General features: G+C 37.9%; 1 non-coding gene across 1 annotated transcript; it reads left to right on the forward strand.

Annotated features, from left to right (window-relative positions):
• Positions 1–14,938: 14,938 nt before the first annotated feature.
• LOC141663049 (small nucleolar RNA R71) lies at positions 14,939–15,045 on the forward strand. Its single transcript, XR_012551136.1, has one exon. It is a non-coding gene; the product is annotated as a small nucleolar RNA R71 (small nucleolar RNA).
• Positions 15,046–16,433: the final 1,388 nt, after the last annotated feature.

Consider the following 16,433-nt stretch of genomic DNA (forward strand, 5'->3'; position numbering starts at 1 on the left):
CCTGGGGCTCTTTTACCTTTCCAAAGACAACCTACCCAAATTTATATATGTGGAATTCTTCTGTTACAAAATACAAAAGTGACTCAAATAAGTCACTCAGTTGAAAATTTGTATAAAAATATCATTATATCGTTAGTCAAAATTTTTAAAAGTATTATATATTGAGTTTCGCACATTTTTAATGATTAATATTATATCCAAATGAAAGATTATGAGGTCTAATATTTTATATAATATTTTTAGATTTTTAAAAAATTATCTACTATTTATTTTTATTTAAATCAAATAAAATAATCAAAAAATTAAAAATAAATAGTTGATAAAATTTTAAAAATCTAACAAAATTATTTAAAATGGTAGAACTCAAAATCTTTTATTTGGATGTAATATCATTCATTAAAAATGTGTGAAACTCAACATATAATACTTTCAAGAATTTCGACCAACGATAGAGCGATATTTTTGATATAAATCTTCAAATGAGTGACTCATTTGAGTCAGTTTTGTAATCAGTGACTCACTTGATATATTTGGACGCAATCAGTGATCTACTTGATAATTAACCCATTCAAATAATTGTAACCACTCATATGACAACTGATAATGATTTGAAAAGACGTAAGAACAAAACTTTGAACAAAAACCCAAGGACTTCTTTTACAGGTGAAACAGGTGTTGTCATTGATAAATATGAGACTCCATTTATGGGTACTAATTTGAAACTGGTTGGGTCAGTTAATGGACTTCTTTGTCTCATTGATTTTATTCCAAAATAGGGCGTTTTTTGATATGCCTTTCCAAAGACATCCAACCCAAATTTGTATATGTGGAATCCTTCCGTTACAAAATACATGTTAAAATTTCAAACTCTTCACCATCCTAATAAATATTAACTGCACCGCTTTTCAGTAGTTTTCTAGTAGATGTTAAATAAACAGCCGGGTGAAATATGAACACATATAATATATACAAAGTCATCCTTAAAATATGGTAGGCTAAAGGTGGAATAAAAGCTAATGTCTTACATGTTACATGTAAAGCTAAGAAACTACAAGTGCACACAGCCATGCAATTCCTGAAAAGAAGGTGTGCCACATCGTTGTCAACCTGTTCATATTATTCAGATGGTCAAAAGCGTGTAATGATAAATGAGAAAGATACGTGGCTCTCAAGGATGTTTGCATTCATTGCCACCTGTTATATCATCCTGAATAAAAGGTAGGTTGTTAGAACAGCTTGGTTTGAAAGGAAGACAAAGCTGGCATGTATTAAATATATAGATAATGTAAGCCATGATGTTAATATGTCATTTTGAAGATTATAAATAGAGCCTATATGTTGTATTAAAAGTTATATACACTGGGGTGAGTTGGAAAACAGAGAAAACAAAAGAAAAAGAGCTGAAGCTCTCAGTTTGAGAAGAAAGGCTGTAGCCTTGTGTTGTAATAGAAATATAGAAAGTTGTAGCTTTATCTTTAAAAAAAACAAAAATTCCGTGTGTGTTTACTTGCTACCAAAAAATTAATTATTTAGCATATATTATACATATATCAGGTGTTTGAATTTGAAAGCTTATCACGTTTCCAACAAGTGGCATCAGAGTTAAGGTTCCGTTCGTGAAAAATGGCGACGATGGTGCAACCAAATATTCAAAAATTGACGGTTACAAATTACGAGAACTGGAGTATTCAAATGAAGGTGTTACTCGGTTCCTAAGACAATTGGGATATTATCGAAAGCGGGTATGACGAGCCCACAGATGCAGCCGCTGAAGCAGCCTTGTCAAATGCTGAGAAGACGGTGTTAAAAGAGTCCCGGAAAAAAGACAAAAAGGCGTAATACATGATTTTTCAAGGTGTCGATGAATCCACCTTTGAAAAAATTTTGGAGGCAAAAACATCAAAGAGTGCGTGGGAGATTTTGAAAAAAACATTCCAAGTAGTTGAAAAAGTTAAAAAGGTGCGGCTCCAGGTGCTACAGGGAGAGTTCGAAAATTTAAAGATGAAGAGTTCTGAAAATATTGGTGAATTTTTTACGCGCTTGAAAGCCGTGACAAATGAGATGAAAAAGGTGAAAGTCTCGACGATGTTCGGATCATGGAAAAACTACTCCGTTCGATGACAAGAAAATTTGATTATGTTGTTACATCTATCGAGGAGTCAAAAGATTTGCCAACAATTTCGATTGACGAGTTCGTTGGTTCTCTTCAAGCCCACGAGCAGCGAATGAACCAGTATGATGATGCAAGCCATTTGAAGAAGGTCTTGCAAAGTAAAGTATCCATCGATGACAGTTCTGAAAGTAGCAGTTCTGTACGTGGAAGAGGTGGATTTAGAGGTGGCTACCGAAGTGGACGAGGACGTGGAAGGTAGTCTTTCAACAGAGGCCAAAATTCTGAATGTTATCAACCATCTAGTCGTGATCAGAATTTTAGAGGCCGAGGAAGAGGTGGATTTCAACGAGGTGACAAATCTCAATTTCAATGTTATAATTGTAATAAATTTGGTCACTTCAGTTACGAGTGTAGAACACCGAAAGTGGAAGAAAGAAGTCATTTTGCAGCAGCAAAAGAAGATAAAGACATTGGTACTGCTATGTTCCTCACTTATAAAGGAGACGAGGAGAGCAAGAAGAATGTTTGGTATCTTGATTCAGGAGCTATCAATCATATGACTGGCCATAAAGATTTATTTACGGAGATAGACGAGACCATCAGCGGAGAATTTACTTTTGGTGACTAGTCAAAAATTCCGGTCAAAGGAAAAGATACAATTAAGATTGTTTCAAAGAATGATGAGAAAAAGTATATAAATGATGTTTATTATATACCTGCTTTGAAAAATAATATCATCAGTCTTGGACAACTTGTGGAGAAAGGGTATAATATTCAGATGCAGGATAATTCTCTCATCATCAGAAATCAGGTTAGAGAGTTAATTTCAAATGTGAAAATGTCAAAGAATCGTCTGTTCACACTAGATATGCAGATGAAAGTGCAGAAGTGCTTGAAATCAGTCATTAAAAATGACTCGTGGTTATGGCATTTAAGATTTGTGTTGTGCAAGACATGCCTCTACTTTAACAAGACTAAGTCAAATTGACAACTCTAAGTAAGTTGTATTGTAATCTTAGTTTGCATTTGTACTTGTAACATTTAAAGTCTGTAAAAATGTAAAAGAGCGAACTGGAGTCTTTTTGTTTAAACAGTATCAAGCCTAAGGATTCCATCTGGAAGAAGATCAAGAAGATCATGCCTCAGAAGAATTATGAAGAAGCTTGGAGTTGAATAAATCTATTTGGATAAAAATATTCTAAGTCAAGATCTCTAAAAGTCACAAATTTAGTGTTATAGAGAAGTCACTAGAGAACTCAAAATGACTTATAGAGAAGTCAGAAAAAGCTAATAGAGAACTCATAGAGATATCGACAAGCCAAATTGAAGACATGAAGATTGGAGATATCGACAAGTCATTTCTTCATCAAAGAACTCAGAGTAATCGACAAGTCAACATTCATTAGAGAACTCTGAGTTATCGATAAGTCAAATTCCACTAGAGAACTCAGAGATATCAAAAAGCCAAAATTCACTAGAGAACTCTGAGTTATCGACAAGTCAAATTTGACTAGAGAACTCTTAGTTATCGATAAGTCAATAAACCACAAGAAAACTCAGAGATATCGATAAGTCAAAGTGAAGATATGAAGACTAGAGATCTCAACAAGCCAAATTCCCTTATAGATAACTCAGAGACTTCTACAAGTCAAATTATCTATGGAGTATTAGAGATCTCGATAAACCAGTATACTTATCGAGATGTCAAGTTCTCTATAGACCAAATGGAGATCTCGAGGTAAAATCTCAAAGTACAAAGTTACAGACCAGTTCATTATCCAAGATTTACAATCAACAAACAATCCAAACAGCTGGATTGACAAGTCTACAAAAAGCAGCTTGAAGGATGTGCAAGATCAATGATGAAGATTAATTGACAAAGGAAGATCAAAGTAAACACATGATGCTGAGATATGCTAAGCCAGAAATAAAAGATACACTATTCCTAAAATGGAAATGACAAGTGACAGTTTACTAAGGCTAATAGCATGTTTATTGTACACTGTGTAAACCAGCAGTTAACTAAATTATAAAGTTAACACTGGTCCTTAAGTTAGATGTAACAATTTTAGAGAAAGAATCTTGTAACACTCTCATGAAGAAGCTAAGCTCTTTATTAACAAAGAGCCTAGAAATTTTGTAGCAAAATATTCTTAATATTAATATAAAACTAAGTGAGTTTTGAAAGATCTGTGTTCTTTATTATTGCATGTTTAATTTCTGCAGTAACACATTTCACCACAAGATTTAATTTACTTTGTTCAACCATAAAAAGCTCATGAAAAGCATAAAACAGTAAAACACATTCACCACCTATGTGTTATTCATTTCCTAACAAGTGGTATCAGAGCTAAATCTGAAAGTAAACAGATTCAAGATCTTGGAAGAATGAATACACAGAAAATCAGCAGCATCAAAATTCCTACATTTGACAAAGCTAACTACACTCTTTGGGAAAAGAAAATGTTGTTGTTTATCAAGATGGCCAATCCACTCTACATTCAGATTCTCAAAAATGGACCCTTCATTCCTATGGTTAGAGTTGAGGATTATACAGATGGAGACATGGTCATTCCAGCTCATTATGCTCCAAAAGATCCTTCTGAGTACACTGAGCCTGAAAAGGAGAAAGTTTCCCTGGATAGTAGCCTACAATTAATATTTATAGAGTCACTTGACAATGTGATGTACAACAACATTGTCAACTGCGATACTACCAAGCAAATCTGGGAAAAGATTGAAATACTCTATGAAGGACCTGAGGAAGTAAGATCTAATTAAAGAATGATACTAATTTCGAAATATGAGGGCTTAATGGCCAAGCCAAAAGAAAGTAAAACCGATGTGTTTGAAAGATTCAATAAGCTGATAAATGACTTGCAGCTCCATGACAAATACTATGAAGCTGAAGAAGTGAACTTAAAGTTATTGCTTACTCTCCCTGATCATTTGGAACAGAAAATCTCAGCAATCAGGGAAGGGGGAGACTTGAGCAGAATAATACTGGAAGTTCTATATGGAATTCTTAAAACATATGAACTAGAAATGATTCAAAGAAAATCATTGAGATCCGGTCAAGGACATGTTGTAGATGGCTCAAGTGCCTTAATTGTCAATGAAAGCCAAACATCTAATGATGAGCCAAAATCTCAAACTCTAATTGCCTCACCAAGTGAGCAAAGAACAAATGATTCACAGGATAAAGTCAATCTGGAATTGGAAGAAGATGAGTTCTACACCCTTGATGAACTCGATGAGCTAGATCAGTCGATGGTATATCTGGCAAGAAAGTTCTCTAACATTAGAGTAAAAAAGCCAAGATTCTCTAAGGGTAAAGGACAGTCTTTCAACAAAGATAACAGCTGGAAAGAAAAATGGAAGTACTCGTCTAATAGTAAAAATGGTTACAAAACTGGATCTGTTGACAGATCAAAGATAAGGTGCTTCAACTGTGATGAACTAGGCCATTTTGCTACAGAATGCTGGAAACCCAAGAAAATAAAGAAGGATAAAGCTTATCTTAAACTGGAAGCAAAGTATGAAGTGTTAGTCGCTAAACACGCGCTAATAATACAAGCAAGTATATGCGTTCACAAGTAATATAGAATTATTTTTAGTTCGTTCCCACATAGACTGGTTTGGTTAATTAATTAATTTATGCACTTATGCACCGATGATATGGCTATTATCCAATGCTAAGACGAATAACTCGTTGAGATTGTTTATAACTAAGAATTAAACTAACAATTATAACTAAGTGAATAAGAATGATTGAATTAATATATATGACAACATGGAATTCAAACTTCAATAAATACTTCATTCAGTAGCCTTTTCGTTCTTAACCTTAGCATGTAATGGTGATGACACTAATCAGATAACACGAACTGATAAACGCCAACTTTTGTTGCACGAATACCATACTACCAGGCATCCACAAAAGAGATAGAAGCTGAATAGACACCAATTATATTGAGACCCTATATGTCTATAGAATTTGACAAAATAATGGTTTAAGCATAAGTTATCTATCTTGATTATATAGGGCAGGTAACATGGTTAAAATTACCTACGAATCATGCATAACAATACATGAACCTATGCTAGCATGGCAAGTTCTACATCCTTAAATTCACTTTCGCTTCATTAAGAATTAACACACTATCTTATAAGTTCGCGACGCTCATAATACGAATAAGCACAACCAATACTAGGTTATCATACAATCACCACACACTAAGGTATCGAAACAAATCAACTAAAGAAATCGATAAATAAATCTGCTAGAACCCCATGATAACGATTAGCCCATAATCGGACTCATCATCAACGTGGGTTCCGATGAAAGCATGGTACAAATGTAATCTTTATACGAATAATAAATAAACCAAAGTACGAAACAAGAGTAAGGTTCACAAATAAGAAAACTAGCATCCAAGTTACAACTTAGAACAAAGATTCACAAGTAAAAACAAGATCTTCTTCGTCTTCGTTGAATCGTGCTAACACGGTCTTCTTACAGCTCTCCTTGTGATACTATATAAAAAATGACCTAAAGTTATGATTATATAGCAACTCAGATCAGCAGAGAAGTCCAGAAATCAGTCTTCTATTCAAAACAGGATTCTTGAAACCCGACCTGGCGCGGGCGCGTGCTTGATCAGCGCGGGCGCGCTGGCTCTCTGTAATTTGGGCGCGGGCGCGCGCTTGATCAGCACAGGTGCGCTGGGCTTCTGCCAAAAATCATCTTTCTTCTTTTCTTGCAGTTTTGAGCCGGTCTTCGCGAGCTTTATTCCTTGGACACCATCCTAACACCATATTAGCCTCAAATCAATATTAATTCACCTGATTCTCAGATTAATGCATGAAATACAAAAACACTAGAAAATACATTAAAACACCAATAACTTGAGTACAAATAAACCAATTTAAAGCTTAATAGAGCATTATTAAGTGTCATAAATGCCACTCAACATACCCCCAAACTTGAATCGATGCTTGTCCTCATGCATAAACAGACTCAAAGAACAAGAAATAAAAATTCATGAATGCAATTAAATGAATGCAACGATCCCCATAGAATAACTAAACCAATTAACCAACAACCCCTCAGCAAATGCATCTATTCGCATAAAGATCAATCAAACCATACAAATCAATCTACAAACCAGAGACGTGCGTGTGTGGAACTGCTTACAGATATACTATCGCAACTAGATCAACAATCATGACTCACTACTTATCAAAGCAATCACAAGTTTATAAATAAAATAAAAGCTAGACTCAAAATAACTTATAACACTTCAATTCTTAAATCGGATTTTATCATGAATTCATGCTTTTATTCACAACAAAACAACATGAGTATGTTTATTTGACCGTGCAATGAGTGAGGTCCACAAAAGACTTATGCAATAGTACCCATGTAGCAAGCGTTAGGTTAGCGAATCCCAGACTATAAAAGCCTTAGGTCACTAGGCACAAAGTCCCCTAAGAACTTAATAACTCGAGTACTAAAGAGCCCACTCGTGATCAATTGTCTCTAGCATGCAAATCAATTCAATAAGACTTTTATAGTCTTAATCAATTCAATGGTCATGGTTTGTTTATTTATTTCTTTTTTTTTCTTTTCCCTTTTTTTTCTTTCACAAATTTTTGAATGAGTGTGTTTCGCTCCATCTCATTCAACCCTAGACTACTTATATAAATATGAGCCGGCTACTAGCCATTTAACACCTAGCCACACAACTAGCAATGAAATCCAATTTTCTCCAATTTTTTTAAATATCCATCCTAATTTATTATTAAGAGACTATCCTAAATTCTAAATATAAGCAAGCGATTAAACCTCGACAAACAAACCATGACCATGATCTAGTACTTTAGCAACCTGTAAGACTTAGAGAAATCCAATTGTCTCTAGCATGCAAATCAATTCAATAAGACTTAACATCACTAAACACGACATCACTACACTAGCATCAATATCACAAATTAATCGGAAAAATCATCTAAGGGACCATGTTATTATGCAAATGCATGAAACTACATGAACAAACTATTATAAAAACTTCCAAAAATAATTAAAAAACTACTATATGGCAAAATATGCAAATTATATGCACTAAACTATCATGAATATACAACTATATGCGACTCACACAAAATATATTCCTTCAACTACTACCCCCAAACTTAAAATATTCACTGTCCTCAGTGAAGGTAATAATAAGGAATCAGGCATACCTACTGCGAATCAAAATCCTCACTCTCAACGGATAGAGTGTCAGGTGTGTCTGGAGGTGGATACACGGAATCCTCACCAAAAACTGGCCACTAGATGTCAACACTTGTGGCTCTGAAAGCTGTCCCAAGTGTCTGGGTGAGATCATGTGCAAACCTGCTATGAATGTTATGCATAGCATCCATCCTCCTCGATAGACACCTATACTGAATCGAACTTAAACTAGCTCCAACCTATGTTCCTGCTGCTCCCTGCTCCTACTGCTGCTGCGATGAACCAGCCTCCTCTCCTAACCGAGCTCTCCAGGATGCTCGACAGGCCTGTGAAAAACCTCCCGAAGTAGCCTGATCCATGGGTACACCACCTGGCAGATGAGCTTTTGAATAACCAAGCCCCTTAGGATCGGGCTTCCCTCCATACCACTCCTGCATACTCAACAGTGTAGAACTGTCGATATGAGCACTAGGAAGCTGTAACTGCTCATGTGCGGGCCAATGAACACCAACTGCCACACACAGCTTCGTCACAACAGACACATATGGTATAACATCCGTTGTAACTCCTCTCAAGAATCTCAAAATCCCTGGTAAATAACCATCCCCAAATTAATGTAATCGCCCTGAAGAATACCCCACAGCAGACGAGCACGCTCCACAGTAATCTCATGCACATATGAAGATGGCATGATGTTAGCACAAATAAACGAGTTCCAAGCCCATGCAAATCTGTTCATGCACGACGCAGGGAACGTGGAGTAATCAGTAATTCCCCTCTTGAACTTCCAGTAAGTCTTAGGCACACACATAGTCGCAATGATCAGATCCAAGTCAAAGTCCTCGGGAGTCTTATCATTCCATGTATCCTGACTGGGCTTCCTCGCGGGATGCTCAATCACCCTCCTAATGGCATCATCACTGTACTCTACAGTCATCCCCCTAACCACCGTGAAGCCATTCTTCTCCGCCTTAGCATTATCATAAAACTCCCGCACAACACTCATGGCCACATCAGCGGGAGGCTCACGAAAAGGAACCCAGCCCATCTCGAGAATTATCACCAATAGCTTACCATCCTTCCCTAATGGAAGAAACCCCCGCTCCTTCACAACAGGCTTCGAGAGAAGCCTCTTGTACTCCTCTTCAGCCCCAGGAGTAGAAAACCTTGGCCTTACACCACCCGCACACGAAGAATCAGTGGTGTTGCTGCTTACTTGCATTGTTTGCCTCTTGGGTGCCATTGGAATTGAATAAGAGAGAATAAAAACTGAGTGTTAGAGAGAGATTTGTGTTTGAGAATTTGTGAAGTGGTGGATAAGTTTGTGTATAAGTGTATGTATCTATAAGTGGGGAGATCAGAATTAGATATGGAATAGAAGTGGGAATTGATTATGGGAATCGTGGGAATAATGGGTTTGATTTGGAGAGGAAAATTTTGGATGTGGAAGAGTAAAATTCGGTTTGAAATTGATTTTGTAGTTAAAATCCCGAAGTTCCCTTAAAAACTGCTGTTTTTATTTTATTCTGATACAGGGACCCGGCGCGGGCGCACGCTTGGACAGCGCGAGCGCGCACTTGGACAGCGCGGGCGCGTACTTGGACAGTGCAGGCGCGCTCACCTTCTGGAAAACCGGCACGGCCGTGCGCTTGATTAGCGCGGGCGCGCTTACCTTCTGGAAAAACAACGCGGTCGCACGCTAGATCAGCGCGGCCGCGCTTGGCTACTGAAGTTTTCCCTGTTTTTTTCTTTTTCTGATTTTTTTGTGTTTTTCTCTTTTCTTCTTACTTCCTCTACCTACTAATGTACAACAAACTTGGGTTGCCTCCCAAGAAGCGCTTCTTTTACGTCGCTAGCTCGACGTAAAAACTTGAGCTCAAACAGATAATAAAATGACACTAACCACCTCGCGGTTTGTCGTATCACCATAGTAATGCTTCAACCTCTGACCATTGACCTTGAATGCTTGGCCCAGATCACTTTCAAAAATTTCCACAGCTCCATGCGGAAACACAGTTTTGATTATGAAGGGCCCTGACCACCTTGACTTCAACTTTCCAGGAAAAAGACGGAGACGAGAGTTGAACAAAAGAACTTGTTGCCCCGGCACAAATGATTTGAGCACTAGACCCCTATCGTGCCACCTCTTGAATTTCTCCTTAGACATTTTGTTGTTCTCATAAGCTTGAAGTCGAAACTCGCTAGTTCATTCAGTTGAAGCATCCTTTTCTTTCCAGCCACATCCAAGTCAAGATTCAATTTCTTCAAAGCCCAATACGCCTTATGCTCGAGCTCCACAGGCAAATGACACCCCATACCATAAACCAATTGAAACGGCAACATTCCTAATGGAGTCTTATATGATGTTCTATATGCCCAAACAGCTTCATCAATCTTCAAAGACCAATCTTTCCTTGATGGACACACAAATTTCTCTAAAATGTGCTTGACCTCTCTGTTAGACACCTTATCTTGACCATTCGTCTGAGGATGATAAGTCGTATCAATGCGATGATTCACTTTATACCTTTGCATCATAGCAGTGAACTTGTGATTACAAAAATGCGGCCCCTCATCACTGATTATGACTCTTGGAGTTCAAAACCTTGTGAATATCTGCTTATAAAGAAAATTAAGCACCACTTTCGCATCGTTTGTTAGAAACGCCTTAACTTCAACCCATTTCAACACATAATCGACCACCAACAAGATGTACTAATTGTTACAAGATGAGACAAATGGCCCCGTGAAGTCAATTCCCCAAACATCGAAGACCTCAACCTGGAGAAGCAAATTAAGAGGCATCTCATCCCTCTTAATCATATTACCCATACGTTGACATTGATAACATTTCAAAATGAACTGGTGAGCATCTTTAAACAAGGTTGGTCAAAAAAACCTGCTTGAAGAATACGAGATGCTGTCTTTTCTCCACCATAATGTCCTCCATAAGCCGTTGAGTGGCAATCTCACAAAATCCCCCTATTTTGCTGTAAGGAATACATCTCCTGATGATTTGGTCAGCTCCTTGATGAAAAAGAAATGGCTCATCCCACATATACCACTTTACTTCATGTAGAAACTTCTTCCTTTGAGCATATGATAAGTCGGGAGGCATGATATTACTCACAAGGTAGTTTACAGTGCTTGCAAACCACGGTTCTTCTTCTTGCACTCCAAACAGCTGCTCGTCTGGAAAAAACTCAGTTATCAATGTCTTATCCAATCAAGTAGCATTAAGGTTCTCTAAACGCGAGAGATGATCAGCGACATGATTTTCAGTCCCCTTTCTGTCCTTGATCTCTAGTTCAAATTATTGAAGCAAAAGAACCCATCTGATCAATCTAGGCTTCGATTCCTTCTTCGAGACGAGATAACGAATTTCCGCATGATCAGTGAAAACTGTCACTTTAGTTCCGAGCAGATAAGATCAAAATTTCTCAAAACCATAGACAATAGCCAAAAGTTCTTTCTCCGTAGTAGTATAATTCAGTTGAGCACCATTTAGGGTCTTACTAGCGTAGTAGACCACATGAAATATGTTGTTCTTTCTCTGCCCAAGAACTGCTCCAACTGTATATTCACTTGCATCGCACATCATCTCAAAAGGTTCATTCCAATCAGGCGCAGTTATAATAGGTGCCGTGATTAAACTCTTCTTTAATGTCTCAAAGCTGCAAGACACTCGTCATCAAACTTGAAAGGGACATCTTTCTCTAGCAAACTGCACAAAGGCTTTGAAATCTTAGAGAAGTCTTTGATGAAATGCCTATAGAAACCCGCATGGCCAAGAAAACTGCGAACTCCCTTAACAGAAATTGGTGGAGGAAGATTCTCAATGACCCCCACATTGGCTTTGTCCACCTCAAGACCCTTACTAGAAACCTTATGCCCAAGAATAATGCCCTGTCACACCATAAAGTGACATTTCTCCCAATTAAGAACCAGATTGGTCTCAACACACCTCTTAAGAACGTGTCCAAGATTTTGCAAGCATTCACCAAAAGAATCACCAAATACCGAGAAGTCGTCCATGAACACCTCCACATTCTGGCCAATCATATCAAAAAAGATGGCCATCATACATCTCTGAAATGTGACTGGTGCACCACAAAAACCAAAAAAACTGGCGAATGTACCAAATGGACAAGTGAAGGTAGTCTTCTCCTGATCTTCTGGAGCGAAACAAATCTGATTGTAACCCGAATAGACATCCAAAAGACAGTAGTACTCATGACCAACCAATTTGTCAAGCATCTGGACAATGAAGGGTAAATGGAAGTGATCCTTCCTAGTGGCCTTGTTCAGCTTCCTATAGTCCAAAAACTCTCAATCCCGTGACTGTTTGTGTAGGAATGAGCTCATTCTTCTCATTAGCAACAACTATGATACCTCATTTCTTCGGTACACACTGAACTGGGCTCACCCATGAACTGTCAGAAATAGGATAAATGATCCCTGCATCTAGCCACTTAAGAATTTCTTTCTTTACTACTTCCTTCATGATCAGATTAAGTCTTCTTTGCTGCTCAACAGTAGGCTTACTACCTTCCTCTAGCAGAATTTTATGCATACAATAAGAAGGGTTGATTCTCTTATTATTTTCTATAGTCCAACCAATTGTCGATTTGAACTTTCTTAGAATCCTCAAAAGCTTTTCCTCGTCTCTACCTGAAAGGTCAGATACAATAATCACGGGCAGAGTGGATGCATCACCTAAAAAAGCAGACCTCAAACGTTCAGGTAAAGGCTTAAGTTCAAGAGTATGAGCTTCTTCAATAGGTGGCTTGAGGCATTTTGGAGATTTGTTCAATTCCTCCATTCCAAGAGATTCAAAAGGCATATCAATCTTTCTCTTCAGGGAGAAGCATTTAGAAATTGCAACTGCTCTTCACCTTTGTCATCTTCATTATCTGAATTCCCCAATAAGACATTCTCTAAGGCATTAGACCTCAGCAATTGATCAAGTTCCGAAGTCACCGCAGAATCGACCAACTCCACCTTTAAGCACTCCTCATTTTCCGTAGGAAACTTCATGGCATTGAACACATTAAAAGTTTACATCCTGATCCAGCACTCGCATTGTGAGCTCACCTTTCTGCACATCTATCAAGGTTAGGCCAGTTGCCAAGAAAGGTCTTCCCAAAATTATGGGCATCTTCTTATCCTCCTCAAAATCAAGAATTATGAAATCAGCAGGGAAGATGAGTTTATCAACCTTGACCAAGACATCCTCCACAATACCTCGAGGATATGTAATAGAACGGCCGGCCAACTGCAAAGTCATATAAGTCAGTTTTGGACCAGGTAAGTCCAACTGCTTGAAGATTGACGAAGGCATCAGATTGATGCTAGCTCCCAAGTCACATAAGCATATGTCAAAAGATATTTTTCCAATAGTACACGGAATAGTGAAGCTTCCAGGATCTTTAAGCTTCGGAGGCAATTTCTGTTGTAGCACAACACTGCATTCCTCCGTGAGAGCGACAGTCTCTAAATCATCTAGCTTCACTTTCTGAGAGAGTATACCTTTCATAAACTTTGCATAACTAGGAATCTACTTAAGAGCCTCAGCGAAAGGTATGTTGATATGAAATTTCTTGAACACCTCCAGAAACTTCTCAAATTGCTTATCCAGCTTTTTCTTCTGCAACCGCTTAGGAAAAGGCGGTGTGGGATAGATCTGTTTCTCCCATGTATTACCCTCCAGAGGAGTGTGCTCAACAGTAGTCTTCCTTGATTCCACTTCTACTTACTGCTGCTCTACTTCTTTTTTAGCCCCAGCTTCTTCAGTCAACACTTGAGTTTGTTCGGGATTCGCAACCTTCCCCGTCCTCAAAGTGATTTCATTTACCTGCTCCTTAGCTTCCTTACTTCCTGGCACTTCAGTGTCACTAGGCAATGTACCAGGTTGACAATTTAGCAAGGCATTGGCAATTTGTCCGATTTGATTTTCCAAGGTCTTGATAGAAACCACTTGGCTCTTGCACATAAGCTTTAACTCCTCTAATTCAGATTTTTCAATAGCTTGTTGTAGCTGAAGTTACGGTCTTGGTGCATATTGCGGTTGCTGAAAACCAGGGGGGTTGTACTACGTAGCTAGGTACTGCTGATAAGGCTGTTGAACCGCATTCTGAGCATTGCTCCAGTTGAAATTAGGATGATTGTAGTTGTTAGGATGATAGGTGGCTGGCACAGGTTGTTGCGATTGCTGAAAATTGCTCACGAACTGAGCTGATTCACTAGAAATAGCACACTGATCAGTCTCATGGGCACCATCACAAAGCTCACAGACACTAGTGATTTGATTAACTCCATAATTAGCCTAAGAGTCCACCTTCATCGTCAAAGCCTTAAGTTGGGAAGCTATAGCAGTTGTTGCATCCAACTCTAAAAGTCCTGCTACTTTTCCCTGAGTAAGTCTCAGGGAAGGATTCTGGTATTCATTAGCAGCCATCAGTTCAATCAATTCGTAAGCTTCATTGTATCTTTTAGCCCACAAGGCTCCTCCTGATGCTGCATAGAGCATGGATCTAGAATAAGCACCCAATCCATTATAGAAACAATTTATAATCATTCAATCAGACATGTCATGGTGTGGGCACTTCCTTAGCATCTCCTTATATCGATCCCAAGCCTCACACAGAGATTCTCCAGTTTGCTGAGTAAACTGAGTAAGAGCATTCCTGATTGCAGCAGTCTTCGCCATAGGGAAGAATTTAGTGAGAAACTTTTGAGCAAGATCTTCCCATTTAGTGATAGACCCTGGTGGTAGAGAATGTAACCAACACTTAGCTTTGTCCCTTAGAGAGAATCGGAAGAGTCACAGCTTGATAGCATCTTCAGTCACACCATTGAACTTGAAAGTGTCGCAGATCTCGATGAAATCCCTGATGTGCATGTTGGGGTCTTTAGTAGGAGAACCCCCAAACTGAACAAAGTTTGTATCATCTGAATCGTGCTTGACTTGATCACAAAAGTGTTAGCCGAGATGGCTGGTCTGATGATGCTTGACTGAATGTCATTGATCTTAGGCTGAGAATAGACCATCAGAGCCTTAGGAATTTCTGCTTGATCACCCATCACTACTAAATCTAGTTCTTCGACTTTTTTTTCTTCTTCTACCTTCTCTTCTTCTTCAAAAACTTCCCTGTGAACCACTTCAACTTCTTCCTCGGCTTAATTCAGATTTCTCTTACGAGACCGAGAACTCGTATGCATACACGCTCGCTAGAGTACCTGAAATAAGACAAGGAAACAGATAAGTAACAATATCTGAGTCAATGAACTTTAACGACCATTGATGACAAACACATAAACTAAAAATTAACACCGAGTCCCCGGCAGCGGCGCCAAAAACTTGTTAGTCGCTAAACACATGCTAATAATACACACAAGTATACGCTTTCGCAAGTAATATAGAATTATTTCTAGTTCGTTCCCACATAGTCTGTTTGGTTAATTAATTAATTTATGCACTTATGCACCGATGATATGGCTATTATCCAATGCTAAGACGAATAACTCGTTGAGATTGTTTATAATTAATAATTAAACTAACAATTATAACTAAGAGAATAAGAATGATTGAATTAATATATATGACAACATGGGATTCTAACTTCATTAAATACTTCATTCAGTAGTCTTTTCGTTCTTAACCTTAGCATGTAATGGTGATGACACTAATCAGATAACACAAAACTGATAAACTCCAACTTTCGTTGCATGAATAGCATACTACCAGGCATCTACAAAAGAGATAGAAGCTGAATAGACACCAATTATATTGAGACCCTGTATGTCTAAAGAATTTGACAACATAACGGTTTAAGCACAAGTTATCTATCTTGATTACATAGGGCAAGTAAGATGGTTAAAATTACCAACGAATCATGCATAACAATACATGAACCTATGCTAGCATGTCAAGTTCTAAATCCTTAAATTCACTTTCACTTAATTAAGAATTAACACACTATCTTATAAGTTCGCGACGCTCATAAGATGAATAAGCATAACCAATACTAGTTTATCATACAATCACCACACACTAAGGTATCGAAACAAATCAACTAAAGA

The sequence above is a fragment of the Apium graveolens genome, chromosome 5, assembly GCF_009905375.1.
Source record: "Apium graveolens cultivar Ventura chromosome 5, ASM990537v1, whole genome shotgun sequence".
Classification (NCBI taxonomy): domain Eukaryota; kingdom Viridiplantae; phylum Streptophyta; class Magnoliopsida; order Apiales; family Apiaceae; genus Apium; species Apium graveolens.